This window comes from Adiantum capillus-veneris, chromosome 17, assembly GCF_014529385.1.
Source record: "Adiantum capillus-veneris isolate H3 chromosome 17, ASM1452938v2, whole genome shotgun sequence".
NCBI classification, from domain to species: domain Eukaryota; kingdom Viridiplantae; phylum Streptophyta; class Polypodiopsida; order Polypodiales; family Pteridaceae; genus Adiantum; species Adiantum capillus-veneris.
In genome coordinates this window covers 16,916,800-16,935,149 of record NC_140947.1, presented here as the reverse complement: position 1 = coordinate 16,935,149, position 18,350 = coordinate 16,916,800, and positions in this window count along the sequence as shown.

Sequence of the window (18,350 nt, the reverse complement as noted above, 5' to 3'; positions counted from 1 at the left end):
ACTAAATTTTTTCTCCTTAGGCGGTTGAATGTGGTAGGAGCATTGCTCAAACCAAAAAGTATGACAGGATATTCATAAAGACCAAATGTTGTGTGGAAAGCGGTCTTTACAATATCTTCATTCACTATCCTTATTTGATGATAGCCACTTTTAAGGTCAATCCTACTAAAATAGGTAGAGCCTTGTAGATCCATGGTATGGGAAACCTGTTCTTGGTAGTAATCATATTTAGTGCTCTATAGTCAACACACATACAGTATGTGCCGTCTTTCTTTTGCACTAAAAGGACTGGTGAACAAAAGGGAGAGGAACTAGGCCTCACCATCCCTTTGTCTACCAGTTTATGTACTTGCCTCATAATCTCCTCTTGTTGAGCTTGGGAAACTTGATAAGAAGGTTTATTAGGCAATAAGCTCCCTAGTAGAATCTCTATTGTATGGTCATCATCCCCTCATTTTGGAGGTAACTCCATAGGGATGTCATTGATAAAAACATCTTGGAATCTATTTAGAAAATTAAAAAACTCTAATTTCTCTTGATTCCTACCACCTTGATTTGGTAAATTATTAGGATCATTTATGGACTCTTTAACAAAAATCATGTACACGGAAATTGAGCTTTTCATTGACTTATCAAAAGTACGTGAATTTACAAGGGGTATAGTATGAGCCGACTCATTAGTATCTATATACATGTTCTTTTTCTTGTAGGTGATTTTTTTTTTCCTTTCAGGGAACTTCATATTGGCAGCCATGCGGCTGAACCATGGTGTCCCTAAGATAACATCCTCATGTTGGATAGGGGAGATGAAAAAGTCCTCTTTGTCAATGTAGCTTTGGACATGAAGCCTATATTTCCCAGTCAAGGGAGTAACGGAGGCTTGTTGTCCCTTCAAAGCTCCATCAGCAATCACCATATCTCCCATCTCAAAAGATTGTATGCCCAACTTAGTGTCAACTCCGTTGATATGAAGTTGTGAGTAGAGCTAGGTTCAAAAAGGATAAGGGCATCATGCTCCCTCACATTACCCCAAGCATAGGTGTGCGCGTCTATTGCACGTGTCAAAGCAAGGGACTTGCCGTACACTGTGTGCGAGCCACAAATGGTTACAAGCACACAACCAGACTAATCTAGCAGGATCAAGAGAGCAAGGGTGGGTCACTCACCGCCCTACACTCGCCTTCGTGGAGGATTCCTCGCCGTGAAGAAGAGGGAGCTACTGCCATGCCGCGCTCAACCACCTAGTGCCGCCGTGCCGTCATAATGCTTGATCACACACACACACACACTCTCTCTCTCTCTCACGCATACACACACACACAAGGAGATGAAGAAGAAGATGGAGATGGAGCAAGAGCACTCTTTGATTGCACAAATGAGAGAATGAGTGATTTTTAGGTTTAGGTGAATTTTATACGAGCTCGCCCATTCACACTTGGCACCCATGCTTATCCAACTAACCCTTGAATGTTCCTGTTAGAGTGCGCCTTGCATCGGTGATCACTCTTACCCTTTTCCTATTGGACCGACAAGCCCGGTCCCTGACTCTACCAAAAAAATAAGACAGTGTCTGTCGTAGGTGATAGGGTGTTCGTGAGGGTTAACAATAGGAAAGGGATGATCCTTTGCAATGAGTATCCTCTTTTGGAGCTTTGACCCTGGAAGCTCTAGGAGTCTCATTGCGTACACTTCTTTTGGGGCAAGAACGGTAACCATGTCCTTGCTCTCCACACTTGAAACATTTATGGTCCTTGCAAAAAGCTTCTAGCTCTTCAGGAGAGAATTTATTTTTACCTTTGTATACTCCTTTCTCCTTGGTCTTGTTGTTTTTGTTGTTGTTGGAGTTACCTTGGGAAGAATTTTGAGCATTGTTATTCCCTCTTGATTCATTTTGTTCTTTGTTTTTCATGGTCTTAGCATTCCTTTTATCCCCTTGTTTGACATTCATGCACAAAGCAACCAATGTGGTGGATGACTTTGGTGAAGGTCCTAGACCTTTGAGAGTTGACATACTCGGCCATTTCTTCAGGTAGTCCCGCACAAAATTTTTGCTTTTGCTCGGCAAAGTTTATCTTTTAGAAGAATGTAGCTAAACTTGTCCAGATACTTGTGAATAGACTCGCTGGGGAGTAGCTTCAAGCTTTACCATTCAGTGAGCACTTTATCTTTGGCATCACTTGCAAGCAACTGCTTCATGATGGAAACTCATAGATTTTTCCATGTCTTTGGAGCTTCACCATTTCCACGGAGGCTAGCCCACCATTGTCAGGAAGAATTTTGGAAGTGCATAGCTACATGATGTAGCTTAGAGGATTTTGTGAAGCCCTCATCTCCAAAGGTCACTCGAATTACTAGATAAAGGCCAATACTTTGTCCATAGCACCAAAGGTGAGAATCATAGGTGAGAAAAGTAATGCTCTTTCCTCTTTCCTTGAACTTCTTAAGCGTGTAGGAACTTTTCCAAGAAGCATAGGATTTTCAATGTTCTCCCCTCTTGTATTCTCTAGGAGAAAAACCGCTGCTTCCATCGAAAGAGGAGGAAGATGATGAAGGTGGAGAAGAGGGTGACCTCTTTCTGGCCTTTTTCTTCCTTTGATTCCTCTCTTCCCTTTTGGAATGACAAGGAGAAGGACCATAGGGCGATCTTTTCCTCTTGGGAGGATTGGGGATCGTTGAGATCGCCGTCTTTGTGGAGCTACATCTTGAGATGAATTCGGAGATTGACTTCTTTCTCGTTCATTGGATTCCTCTTCTTCTCTCACAAGAGAGAGTCTTCTTTTGGAAGTCTCTACAAGAGCTTCCTAACCTCTCTCTCCTCTTGGAGAGGTAGGGAAATCCCATAAGCACAAAGTTGTTAGGTGACTTCGGCTTGCAAAGCAGGCTTGTCCATAGCTTGTTGCAACCTAGTAACAAGATAGCTCACAAACATATGGGCATCATTAGTAGCACTTTCATGTGCAAAATCAAAGTCGTCAATATTCATTCTACTCTCTTTATTATTGTCATCCATGCTAACTAAACTTATGTATATGCTACTTTGTGCTTTGTCAACTCAAAACTATAGTTGCTACTCTTCTTTACTTTTGAAAATTATCTCCCAAGTAACCACACCCATGGTTTAGAAACTGTTGATTACAAAGAGTAGTGGAGAGGGTCCTACATTACTTGGTTGATTATGGTTCCTGTTGAGCTTGCTAGTAGCTCAATAATGGTTAAGCCAAAGGCAAGCCTCGAAAGACTCCATTATTAAGTCTGTAGTTCCCAACGGTGTACCTCAAACCAAATCCGTTTCAACCAAGATAATAAATCCATATTTCATTTATCCTCTTGCAATGAACAGTTTCAACCTTTCATGGACAACTTAAGGACCTCTTTTCTTAAGCAAGAAAAGAGAAATCAGTAGCTCTGATACCAATGTAACACGATTGGACTAATAACATTAAGAGTAACATAATTAACATGATTGTAGTGAGCATTTCTTTAAGAGAATTCATCATAAGCATAAGAAGAGCACTTGATGGTAGATAGCAAAACAACCATGATACCTAGTTAAATTTGGCATGAACAAAGAGAGAGAGAGAGAGTTTAGAGAAATTGACAACAGTTGAGGACCGGATTTACTTGGAGCTGGCGGTCCCTCCTCCAAAAGGCTTTTGTATTATAGACTCTCCATGAAGAGAGACTTGGTACAATACGTACTTTATGTTCCTTGAGACCTTGTTGGTGCAATGAAGATGGTAAGCTTCATGCACCAAGATTATGCACATCATTACCTTGCAAAAACATTAGCTTGTCCCTGGCCTCAATCCCAAGACCTCAAACACCTTCAAAGGTGGAGAGAGCTAGCAGGGAGTGAGGGAAGGGAAGAGGAAGAAAAAGTAGCACACGAGAAAGAAATAGTCTTCTCACTTATTATTACTCTCAGGGCATAGCATAGCATAGTATAGTAATCGAGATGAAGAAGATGGCAAGCATTGCTTTGAAGCATGACTCTTGGTTGGATTTGCATTCTATAGCCAAAAGGTGTTGGTGTAGGCTCTCAACTTCTCAAGCTTGTAGAAGGAGATCAAGTTCTTGTTCATCACACCATGAGAGTGTGTGTGGGAGAGTCTATGCCCAAGCAAGCCCCTTCCTAGCTTTGGTTGACCCCTCTTCCTAGCTCATGCTTTAACTTCATTGGCTCTTCATAAGCCTAGCCAATCACAAGCTGAGGTCTTAACTAGCAATAGTGGTAGCATTTGGACAAGTGTCCTCCTTTCCTCTTTGAGAGAGAGAGGATGAATAATTCTTGAATAATTAAGTAATTAAACTTAATTCTTATTGGACCTCTCTCAAGGCCATCCAAGAGGCTTTAGGCACACTATGAGGGAAACCTTGCTAGGGGGTGACATGTGTCCTATATGCCTCTTGTGGAAAGGCTTGCCTTGAATGTGTGTTTGTGTGTGTGTGTGTGTGTTCTCTCTCATGCCCCTATCTTTAGGGATCATCCCCCCCCTTGTAGGGATCATGGTTGGCTTGCACACCTTAAGCACCTTGGCCTTCAAGCATGACAAGCACCTCAAGCATTTTAGTCATCAAGCATGACAAGCACCTTAGTCATCAAGCACGACAAGCACCTCAGTCAGCAAGCACGACAAGCACCTTAGTCAGCTCAAGTACGACAAGAACTTCAAGCACATGCCTAGCTTACCCTAAGGTCTAAGGACTTTTTACATTAACCTTTGGAGGTCTTTACTGAATCTCTCCCTAAGATATTTTAAGCTCTATTATTTAAACATTGTTCTTCAGTAGACCATCTCCTTTTGAGCCCCTGTCAAGATGTAACCATCTCCTTTTTGACCCCATGCTGAGTTAGATCTAGCAACAGATATCCATGTCCTAGTTCTTGTTTTCCCTTTACCTCCCCATATTAAATGATCAGTTTAATATGAGAAAATCATTTGGGTAAAGCTAGATATTAGTTTTTATGTGATAGGCAATGTTTTTATTATGGCCATTAGTGGTGCAATAGTGCATTCTCAGCATCAGAATTAGGACAATCATTCTTGCTAATTTTCTAACATGATGGCATGGGGGTACTCGATGCCTTCTCCCCTTTCCATATTGAAATGTTGCAAAACCTTTTGCATGTATGACTCTTGAGAAAGCTCAAGAATACCCTTTGACATGTGATGTGCATGCCAAGAAAGTGACTAGCTTCTCCCAAATCCTTCCTGGAAAAAGTCTAACTCAACATTTGCTTCAAATTTGCAATCTCATGAGTGTTGTTTCCGGGGACTAGCATGTCATCAACCTATAACACAAGAAGAATAAGTGATCCATCAGTAAGGTTCTTTGTGTATAAGTAGTGATCCAATTAAATACTAGTCCAAGAACCATATGCAAAGTAGACATCTTGATCACATGCAAAAATATTTCTTCAAGATCTACACCTTTCAACGGCTTGAAACCTTTAGCTATGAGTCTAACCTTTGTACTTATGCTTTGAATCTTTTGAAATATACTTTTTCTTGTAAAACCATTTGCAAGGTAATGTTGTATTTCATGCACGCAATCTAACCAATTCCAAGTCTCAATACTGACAAACAAATTGTATTTTGAGTGCATCGCCTCCTCTCACTTCTCCTTATCATTCATTTGTATGGCTTCTTCGAAACTAAAGTCAGTCAACAAAGGATGATCTAGACCTGGATGAAAATGCTGAGGTGGATGTGAGGCTCAAGTAGAGTGTTTCAATCCTTGACTACTTCTCTTAGCTCTCTCTAGAGTGTTGCTAGTGGAAGACTCCTCACTAGACTTCTGAGCTTTGATCAAATCTGAGGCAACATCCTTGAATGTGAATCTCCCATAGTTTATGTATTTGATAGGCTTCTTACCCATCCTGGACTCATTGAATATGACGTTCAAACTTCTAATGGTCTTACGAGATTCCAAGTGCTAGAGACGATAACCCGTCTCTCCATTTACACCATAACCAATGAAGATTCATTTGTGTGAATTTGGTTCAAGCTTTCGTCTAAGCTCTTTTGGCACATGTGCATATGCCTAGTAACCAAAAATGCGTAAAATATCATAGAGTGGATTCTTACAAGACCACAACTCCTCTAGAATTTAGTAATTAAATGGCATACTAGGTGATCTATCTACAATGAACTGCTGTCAAAATAGCCCCAACCCAAAAACCTTGAGTCAAATTTGTCATTGAAAGCATAGCTCTGACCCTTTTGTGAATCATGCAAATCATTCTTTTAGCCGCTGCATTGGGCAGGTGTGTAAGGCCTAACAAAGTACCGTCGAGTCCCTCTTTTAACACAGAAGTTTGCAAATGCCTTGGAGACATATTATCCCTTATTATCAATCCTTAAGCCTTTTTCTTGATTGATTGATTTTTGACTAATGTGAGAAAATTCTAAAATGTGAAGAAGACCTTGTCATTATGTTTCAACGACATTGTCTAGTAAAAACTCTGTGCTATTATTCCACACAAACACGAAATATGTCAAGCGCATAAGAGTATCCAAGCTTCACTATGTGTTGAGTCTTTGCATAAGTAGAGAACCAATCTCCATGTGGTGTAACATGGAAGCTTGCACGAGAATCAATGACCTAATTTTGTATGAAAGTGGCATCTTGTGCAACAAGAACATCCATGCTAAGATTTGTTTTGTGAATATCAAAATAAATGAAACATTGATCTTGGGAGACTCAACCACGTTGATCACCTCAAAATAAATGAAACATTGATCTTGGGAGACTCAACCACATTGATCACCTCCTCAAGCTTAGCTTTTCCTTTGTGTCACTATCACACTTTTCTTCCTAAAACTTCTTCTTGTCTCTCTGCTATGATCTACAATCCTTCTTCACATGCCCATTCTTATGGAAACATTAGCACTCTACATTGTGCATGGAACCATGAGATTTTTTTGTGGGAATTCTTACAATCCTTAGACTTGATACCATCATAAGCGAAACCTCCCTGCTTCTCTTAGATAGCAATATAAGTATCACCACCTTTGGTAGGCTCAATTGATTTCCTATGAAATTGTGCAATAAGCAGCCTGCTAAATACATCATTGTAAACCAACTTTCCCTTCAACGCAGTGTTACTTATGGATGTGAAAAAAGTGTCCCACGAGATCATAAGAAGAAGATAAACTACATCTCTTCATCAAAATCTAGCCCTTGTGATGTCAGCTAACTTAAGACCATGTTGAACTCAATTAAGTGTCTAGAAATTGTGCTACCTTCTTTCATATGAAGCTCAAATAGCTTCTTCATCAAGTAAACACTATTAATTGGACTCTTTCTCTCATAATTATTGCACAATTTATCCCATAAGAAGTAGCTTCACTACCAATAGTGAAATACATCGACTCTGTAAGGTGTAGATGAGGAGTGGTCTAAACTTTGGCATCAAGCACTTTTCCTTTTGCGAATCTATGTAGCCATTTTCCTCTTGGTGCTCAAAGAGTGGCTTCAACTTACCATTCTAGATAAAGGCATCACGAATCTGCTTTTTCCATATGATAAAGTTTGTGCCATCAAACTTCTTGGTATTATAGATGTTTTCCTCAAAAGAAGAGGCCATAACAATAAGAAGTAAACACTATGTTGAGAAGACCAAATTTATGGTGAGAATCTTGGGATATTTTTGCAAAGTTTTCCTTGTACTTGGAACAAAATATCATCTAAAAATGAAAGAAAATGATCTCAAAATCAAAGAGTAACTCATAAAGTGTACGGCTCACTAGCTACATGCATAAACTGCACTGAACAGTACCCAAATAGACCACCAACATGGCATCAAAGCATGTAGTCCTCTCTGTACATAACCTATGGCAATGCCTCCAAAAAGGGTTGATCCAACAAATCTATATCACCAAAGGGGTCTCAAAATTTGTGAATCCCCCAACTTAATAAAACTTCACCACAACCCTTCGAAGGCTCAACAGACTTCGCTATGTCAAGCTCATTCAATAACCATCTTCCAAACCAATTTTTAGACACAGTTGGGACTACCATAAGTGCCAAACAATGGCTCCACAAAAGAATTCTATAGCAGTGCATCAAAGTATAGTCACTGTCAATGATGGCAAGGAACTGCACAAAAACATGCACCAAATAATGCAAGCAATAATCTCTAATCCCTATAGGGATGTCACTCTCAAGAGAGCTCATAGCACTCAAAAGTGCTTGCTATATGCATAAACCAATATGCATACTCCCACCGAAAAACATAAATTGATGCAAAGTCTTGCCAAAGTGGATGTGGAAACCTATACCTTTATCCACCAACAATACTTGTAAGCAAATTATCTAAATCCGACTATGGTTGTAATGAACTAGAGATTCACTCTCTCACCACACATGGCATACACATGGCCAATCAAGAAATCACTAACAAAAACATAGAGATTCACTCTAATTATCTAAATTTGACTATGGTTGTAATGAACTAGAGATTCACTCTCTCACCACACATGGCATACACATGGCCAAAGACGCATATTGTCAATCAAGAAATTGCTAACAAAAACATAGAGATCCACTAGTTGCTTGTGACACTATGAGAATCTTTGAATGAAGCAAAAACAACACTCCCAACCTGTAAACCTATTGACAATGTTGAATCCGCGTTGGATCCTTCTGGAAGAACCACATGTACCTACATGTCAGAAACAATTGAGTCTTTGTGTGTATCAATGCCAAAAGACTCCTCTTTGACCCGCCACCTGGTTGCCTTGGGCTCCTCACTTCACCATTTTCCTTTTGCCATTCAAATAGGATCTGCGCTTCACTTGCATTATTACCACACATACTCTTATTAAAACCCCCATTATTAGTTAAATACCTACGGATATCCCACACCTTCACCCCCCCAAAACCAAAAAAAAGTGTGACTGCCTCCCCAATCTCACCCCACACTCGACTTGCATTAGGCAAAATTTTGACTCACAAAGGGGCCCTTTAAGGAGTTTGACTTTACCTCTCTCTACCAAAACGGGCGCATGGATAAATTTTTGCAAAAAAGAATCTTCTAAAATATGAGGAATCTCATGGCGTGCTATATATCAGTAGATAGAGCTTGAAGAGGACATTCTAACTGTCAAACCTCCGCCCAACTTTGGAGTTTGTTTGTAAAAATTTATCCATGCGTCCATTTTGGTAGAGAGAGGTAAAGTCAAACTTCGTAAAGGGCCCCTTTGTGAGTCCAAATTTTGCCTAATGCACCTTCCTCTCGTAGCCCTCATCCTCGCCTACCCTTGTGTCCTCATCCCTCCTTGAAGAGAGACCCAGGTTGCTCGGCCATCGCCATGGTTTTTGCCTACAACACTAAAACAACAAGAGATACAACCTCTCCTTGCCTCTACCTAACAATCTCGAAAGTGCGCCACTCACAGAGAGAGAGAGAGAGAGAGAGAGAGAGAGAGAGAGAGAGAGAGAGAGAGAGAGAGAGAGAGATGGATGTAACTCATGTGCCCACATGATCCAATACAAATGAGGCTATGAAGATAACTTGCAAAAGCTAAGGTCTCTCTAGACACCCTGCACCCTCTCTTGGATTTCCTCCAGGCTCACTGTTGTTGTGCTCTTGTGCTCCTTGTTAGCAGCGGCTAACACAGTCTACACCAATCTTGCACCAAGCTGTAGATGTACTGTAGTGCACAATATTTCCTTTTCATTGTATAGGGCCTTGGGCTCATGTAGGAGTTCCAAAGTTGTATGAGTCTAGGCTAGAGAGCTCAACTTTATCCCATAGTTAAAGGGTTTGAGGCCCAAAGCTATAAAAGAGCCCTATGCTTAATGAGAAGTCATTCTTGGGTGAGTTCTTCTTTTTGTAGAGTGGATGGTCATGAGGCTCATGGGCTTTCCATGCCCATGTAGCTCTTGATTTCTAATAATCAATTACACTTTCTTCCTTATTAGTCTTCTTTGTTTCATTATGTGGAGTGATATTGTATTAGTGTGATGGTAGATCTCCTAATCCCTTTTTTGATTTAATCTATTCTATCCACACCATTGGCCATGGTGTGTGAGGGCTATGCCTTCCTTCTCTTCATCTCTCTCTACAAGGTGCGGTTAGTGTGTGTGCATACGTAGTCGCGTTGAGGGGTTGTGCCGGAATGGACACACTAATGCGGAGTAGGTATGTTAATTGCATGCTTGTGTAGTTGTGTGATTAAGAGTTGTGAATAGAGTGATTGATGTGAGAGGTTAATTTCAACCACATGATTGTGTGCAAGTGATTAGTAAGTAGGAATATGTTGTTGATTAGAGGAAGCCCTTTCCATGGCTTCTCTCTATGATGAGTAGAAGGATCCCTTGAATCCTCTATGTCTATACATCTTAGGCTCGTGCTTCCATGCTCTAGCCCAGTTAAACTGATGCACGATTTGACAATTTTGTGGGTTGCGATTAGGTCGTGCTACAACGCCTCCCTACATTTGGCACCGTTGCCGGGGATCGATAACCTAAGCTAGTGAGCTTAAGATGTGTAGAATAGAGTAATTTCACTACTAATTTTGTTGGTCTTTGAGTGTGTGTAACTCATTTTTTGGTTTGATTTGATGATTTTGTGCAAGAAATTGATGCTAATGTTGAGTTATGAATACCCCAAACCCCCAATTTCACCCCCGATTTCACCCCCAATTTCACTAATTTCATGCTAACCCTTACTAACTTCGCTTCTTTCCATGCTAATTGTACTAATTTCATGCTAATTCTTACTAATTTTAACTAACCTTGCTAAGCTAACCACTAAAATTTGAAGTGTAAAGTATGTGAAATCCCCTTTTAAGAGGTGGAATCATCACTCTAATCAAGTTAATTGTACCAATTTATGCTTAATTTGATGATTTGAGTGTTTGATTTTGACATACAAATGGTCAATTTTGGAACCGATTTGATGTGCATACACGTGTGTGCAATGATGCGACTTCGCATGGAGCAAAGGAATAGCTTGGAGTGTAATTACGATGTAAGTGCACTCACTTGTTATGTCTATTTTTGATTGATCAATGTGATTCAATTTGCTAAAATTAGGCGTGTAACACAAATTGACCTACACTTTGCACCTAATTTGATACACTTGGAATGAAATTGATAGTCAAACTATGACTAATGAACTTTGTGTATATCCAAATAATGCTTAATTCTCATCAAGAATTCATGTGTGTGCATAAAAATCATTGTGTGTGTGCACACACCAAAGAGGAAAAAAACTGTCAAAAATTTCAAGTGTGTGTATACCTAATCTCGAATGTGTGCATACATTAAAAGTGATGGAATTGATGATACATGAGTATGAAATCATGTAAATGATGTGTATGTTAGGCTAATTCAATCATTGGATAAGCCTAAATGCCAAAAAATTGGGCAAAAATTGAGTGTGTGTGCCCATCCATGATCACTTGATTTTCAATGATTGATGGTCAATTGGGACACCTAAATGGTTTTTGATTGTGTGATGTTCATGAAAAGTATGTGCAATCATTAGGTATAAGCCTAAATTCATTTCCAATTGCGAAAAATTCGATCATTTGTGCTTAATTTTTGAGTGTGTGCATTGCTCGATTGGGTAAAAATAGCGTAATTTTTTAGAAATTTAGCATGCATGCATTTATTTATGCTTGATTGAGTTTGCAATTTGAGCATTGCAATGTGGAATTGATGTAAATTTTCTATAAAATTTTGGCCTAAATTTGGGTGTGTGTGCCTACTCAATAGCACGTGCAATCCGGTGCTTGAATGAATAATTGGTATTTTTTAACCAAGTATGATGATTAATTTGGACTAAAAGATCGGTGTATTTGATTGATTGATTTTAGATGATTCAATTGACGCAATTGAAAATGATTTTATAAATTACTATTGCTATGTATGCCAGATTGATATGGTAAAAGTTTAATTAACATGTGCATTTACAAGTTCATAATCACAAGTTTAAATGACAAACCTAATTAGGCTTGGTTAATTATGCCTATCGAATATGAGCAATTAAATCTTGCAATGATTGGAAGATTAAATTTGTATTGCCCAAGGAAAATTTCATTACTTATCTTGTATGCATCATTAATTGATACACTTACATTGAATTTGTGCATTACAATTGTGCCAATTCAAACAGCGTATGCCCAAGTGATACAAATAATTACTGAAATTGGATAGGGGAAGGAGATAACTAAAGGAATTTTGAATAGATCTTTAGACATCGTTGTTTTTGTGGGCATTATCAAGTGGCACTAAGGAGATTTTGATATCACAATTGAAATTTTGAGATAGAATGTAGCATCCATGAATATTTCAATATTGACATGTGAGCATAGGATGCATGTGAATTCGTATGTGCGACCGTTAGAATTGGATGCGTTTGTTATCGATTAAATTTGGCATTCCGTCTTTGGTTTGAACATTCTCCCTTTTCATTTTGTTCTCGATGCAAACCTACGCACACACACATGCACATACACACCCCAAATTACTTTGCCTTTCCTCTAGCCAATAACTCTCTCACCTTCCATCGTTGTCATGCGTGGGAATGTCCCCTAGAGGAATTATTTTTAAAAAAAGTCAAAAAAATAATCACACAAGTGCCGACCTTTTTTTGCCATGCCTTTTGGCTGCTTCTACGTTCTGTCGTGCCATCCCACCTCAACCACACACACACACACACACACACACACACACACACACACACACACACACACACACACACACACACACACACACACACACACACACACACACACACACACACAAACACACACACACACACACATTTATCTGGAGGACAAGGCCTTGACTAACCCTTGGCCGACTTCTTCCCTCTATGATAGGCACTTTCTTGCCTACTTTCCAGATGAGTATCGTGCATATAAGCCGGATCTAATTAGTCATCGGACTCTAGTTTTAGGAACTTGGTATATTAATACCTTGAAAATATATCCAACCAGGTAAAACACGATCGCATTCTCCTTTTAAATCACAAAAAACTTTTTTTTGATACTCCTCCCTTCTTATGATTCAGTAGATTTTCCTTCCGGGTGCTCGGCTTACGGCTTGTCCCTAATTGGATACACATGATATGTATGTAAGATACATGCACAAAGCAGTTAACTGAGAACCCTGGTTGTTAAAATATATTGAATAGTTGGGTTCAATTTAGGTGCACCTACTTGAGGTGGTAGTGAATATATCCCATGATGTGATTGATACCATATACATACCAAATATGGGGTTTTCTTTAGTTCTCTCTATCTCTCCCGCATCTTGCGCCCAAATGTGGCTGTCATTTTGCTGGCTTGACAGGGTGGTACCAACTCATATACCTGTCTTCAATTTGGGTAATCCCCGCCTTCCCCCTTTGTGAGCTATATAGGAGGTGGTCCCCTCTTTTTTTCTCTCAATAATTCATCCTTCTCCCGTTGCTTTCTTAGCAGTATTGTTGTCACGTTCCTTCTGTGAACACTTGACCTTGCTCTGCGTCCTCAACATTAGTGCCCATACATGAGGAGTTCCCCATCCGCATGCCAAGATAGGCCCATATGCACCCATCTCTCTCTCTCTCTCTCTCAGAGGAGCTCCTAGGGGTTACCCATATGGCCCTGCAGAGACGTTTACTTTTCTGCATTCAAGAAAAGATCATGTATCAAAAGGAGGCATTGTGAACACCTTGGTACCCCATCGTGGTGCATCCTCTATTCAATCAGATGCATAGTGGATTCTTCAAGATGTCGACACCTATTGCAGCTTCAAGTCTTGAGGTGTCGTGCCGCTCCGCTTCCATGATGGAAAAAAGAGTAAAGAGAAGCAGAAGAAGTCTATTTGAAGCTCACACATTTATTGAGCAGTGACCAGGGCTCGAGAACAAGTAAGGAGATCCAGAAAGTGTATGCTTTATGATTTATGTGGTTATGAAGGCCTAAGCATAGAGATTTTATGCTTGAAGAAAATGTTTTATATGTGAAAAGGCTCTTAGGACATATAAGGCAACTTGAGTAGAGGAAGACATGTGGTCAGTGGTAAAAAGGAAAGTGTGTGAGAAACTTCACATCTTTGCATGAGGGAGGCCAAAAAAGTCCTATTCTGAAAAAAATTTGTAAAACAGGTTTTTGGAGAAAACGGTTTAGAAGGCAAAAGGTAAAGGGCGTTTTGAGCATTTTTACATCTCACGCACAGAGGCTAATTCTGCACCGATCAGGAGATATTCAAGTTTTCGTGCTCTGCTGTATTAGCGGGGAGGAAGCCATAAGCTTTGAGCACTCTAATCCTAAGCCAAGCTTCCATAGCCCACTCTCATCCAATCTTCCATAGCCAATCTAATCAAAGACACCATAAGCCACTCTAATCCAAGCTTCCAAGCCACTCTAATCATGGAAGGAGTTTAAATAATGTAAGCAGCGGTATTGTTAATGATAATCAAGCTTCAGGATCTTGTTCAAGCTGTTAATTTCAAGCTTTGTCTACATTCATTGTGTCTGCTGCAACTGTCTTCCTCACACCTCTCACAGCCAGAGGCCCCGCGCCTTCCCGGCTTAGCTTTCGAACACAAATCCCCCGATAGCGGTACTCAAACCAATGGAGACAACAACATAAAAATCCATTATAGGCTTCAATGGAGATTCAAATCTAGGAATCGATTTCTACAGAATACATGGTCCAACTCCATGAATAGGTAACAGCTGGATCCTTTTCCATGTAGATGTAGTGGAAGCTCATCCCATAGGGTGGACACACAGTGATACAACATTTAGATATCACTTTGTAATGATTAGAGATCAAAGTTTTGATCTAAATATTTATCCATAAGATACAGAATGATGTATTGCTGTATATGAAATGTTAATTAATTGAGTTTTATGACATTTGGTTTTAAATATTGTTATTTAATATATTATGTAATACAATTGTCTAAGTATGGTTCAATTATGAAGGGATTTTTCATACTTAAACACACACTCTTTTTTCCCTACTAATCTTTGGTCGGACTAGTGCCATACTTAACACTTGGAATTAGATAATATATTAAATAATAATTTAGCTACTCTAATTTATCTTGACTTCAATCAAACGGTTTTTGTCAGGATATGGGTATTCATACCCTAAGAATTGGATTGGCAGCTCTATGGTATAATTGCCCTAGGAATTGGAGCACTTAAAGTCTACAATTAATAGCTTGACTCACCTAATCCAAAGGGATGGGTCGGGGCTTTTGGCTCCTTAATTGGTCAAATTGACACAAGTTATAATATTACTAGCTTGGTCCACCCAATCCAAAGGGATGGGTTAGGGCTCTCAGCTCCTAAAATAGAGAGTTTTCCCCCCTTTTTTTTAAGAAAAAGGAAGGATTATTATAAGTTATCCTAACCATTCAGAAGAGGGTAGTCGTGCAGTTGATCTTTGTCTTACAAGCTGTTTGACTAGTGTGACAATCATAAAATATTCCATCCATATGGATAGGGGTGGCCATGCAATTGATCTTTGTGTTGCAGGATCAGAATATATTACAAGATGATGACATATGGTGAACACGTCAGGTTGATATATCGACAAGAAACATGGACGTCCAGGTATGTATATTTCATATTACCATATTTTTCCTCCTTGGAGGATCCCTTTTTCGGACAACAATCTGATATTCACATATGAAACCCTTTTCAACACAACACATAAGAGTGATGTGGAAACATTGAATTTGTCCAAGAAGCATTTAATGCAATTGGTGGGGGATAGGTCCACTTGGTGGCCTATCCTCCACCAAGTGGATCTCTCCTCTGGGATGGGGGAGGGCCACACACACACACACACATTTATCTGGAGAACAAGGCCTCGACTAACCCTTGGCCGACTTCTTCCCTCTATGATACACACTTTCTTGCCTACGTATCGTGCATATAAGCCGGATCTAATTAGTCACCGGACTTTTAGGGACTTGGTATATTAATACCTTGAAAATATATCCAGCCAAGTAAAACACAATCGCATTCTCCTTTAAATCACAAAAAACTTTTTTTGATACTCCTCCCTTCTTATGATTCAGTAGATTTTCCTTCCGGGTGCTCGGCTTACGGCTTGTCCCTAATTGGATACACATGATATGTATGTAAGATACATGCACAAAGCAGTTAACTGAGAACCCTGGTTGTTAAAATATATTGAATAGTTGGGTCAATTTAGGTGCACCTACTTGAGGTGGTAGTGAATATATCCCATGATGTGATTGATACCATATACATGCCAAATGTGGGGTTTTCTTTAGTTCTCTCTATCTCTCCCGCATCCCGCACCCAAATGTGGCTGTCATTTTGCTGGCTTGACAGGGTGGTACCAACTCATATACCTGTCTTCAATTTGGGTAATCCCCGCCTTCCCCCTTTGTGAGCTATATAGGAGGTGGTCCCCTCTTTTTTTCTCTCAATAATTAATCCTTCTCTCGCTGCTTTCTCAGTAGTATTGTTGTCACGTTCCTTCTGTGAACACTTGACCTTGCTCTGCGTCCTCAACATTAGTGCCCATACATGAGGAGTTCCCCATCCGCATGCCAAGATAGGCCCATATGCACCCATCTCTCTCTCTCTCTCTCTCTCTCTCAGTCTCAGAGGAGCTCCTATGGGTTACCCATATGGCCCTGCAGACGTTTATTTTTCTACATTCAAGAAAAGATCATGTATCAAAAGGAGGCATTGTGAACACCTTGGTACCCCATCGTGGTGCATCCTCTATTTAATCAGATGCATAGCGGATTTTTCAAGACGTCAACACCTATTGCAGCTTCAAGTATTGCGGTACTCAAACCAATGGAGTCAACAACATAAAAATCCATTATAGGCTTCAATGGAGATTCAAATCTAGGAATCGATTTCTACAGAATACATGGTCCAACTCCATGAACAGGTAACAACTGGATCCTTCTCCATGTAGATGTAGTGGAAGCTCATCCCAAAGGGTGGACACACAGTGATACAACATTTAGATATCACTTTGTAATGATTAGAGATCAAAGTTTTGATCTAAATATCTGTATTATCCATTAGATACAGAATGATGTATTGCTGTATATGAAATGTTAATTGAGTTTTATGATATTTGGTTTTAAATATTGTTATTTAATATATTATGTAATACAATTGTTTAAGTATGGTTCAATTATGAAGGTATTTTTCATACTTAAACACACACACACACACACACACACACACACACACACACACACACACTTGTTTATGGTTGCAGCTTGTGCTCGGCATTAAAAATGGCACAGGTAGATTTTTTGTCCAATTGCATGGCAAACCTCGAAATAGGCTCGAGCTCGTGCTCCACTTGCATACACCTCCTTTTTCTACCTCGGCTCGCATCAGCCTCCGTTTGGCTTGGCTTGGCGCACCCTCCACACACACAAAACCATCCTCAAAGCATTCAATGATGCCATGCTGTATAGCTTGCCTTGGAACTTAGCCAGAAATATCACCCTCGTCGTGTCCCCAGACCCGCCAAGCTTGGCTCGCAGCGCTGCTGACCCGGAGCTGACCCCATCCACTCATGGCCGTTTTGCTCGTGAGAGTTGACTCACATATACACACACACTGACCTAGGCCTCAAAAATTCTATTGTAGACTGGAGATCGTGTACACATAATTTTCAAGCGCGCCATCCGCCACTGATAATGTTTCAAGCTTAGCTATTGGCTGCAGACCTGCTTGGTTGTGCTCCCTTGCCCCACTCACAAGAAGCATGCGATGCACTACCGAGCTCCATGGCCAATCACCTGACTCTAAATTCCAAGCTCTGAACCCTCGTGCTACCTTGCTCGAGCCTCGTGACCCCGTCTCACCACCACCATGTAATATTTCTGCAGCCATGCAATGAATATGGTATTTGTGATTTGGCATGCATCCAGATACTCCATGCCAAACTGATCCATGCCAACCCCACAGTGCCGTGCCTCGTTGGCAACAAGCTTCACCAAACACACACATGCACACACAATTTGACAACTTGTGGACTGCCATCCTCAGACCTGGAAGAACCTGAGATCACGATCAAGCTATCATCACCACTACTCTCACTTTCACTTGAGGAGGGAGCACAAACCCGAGTCAAAGGAGAGCCATAACAGCTCTCGTTTGCTCATTGTGTACTGTAGGTTCCACTAATCCATGTTGCTTGCTTCTAGCAATTTCGGCACCACTAAGGGGTTGTTTGAGAGGTCCCATAGAATCTTCCTGGTCGGCAACACTTCTTAAGTCCCAAAAATTCTTGGACTAGCTGCTGCTGAATCAGATTGAATGCCACTTGGAGGTGTATGTCCCTTGCTACGACCTTCTGAATTTTGAGATTGTGCTGCAGCC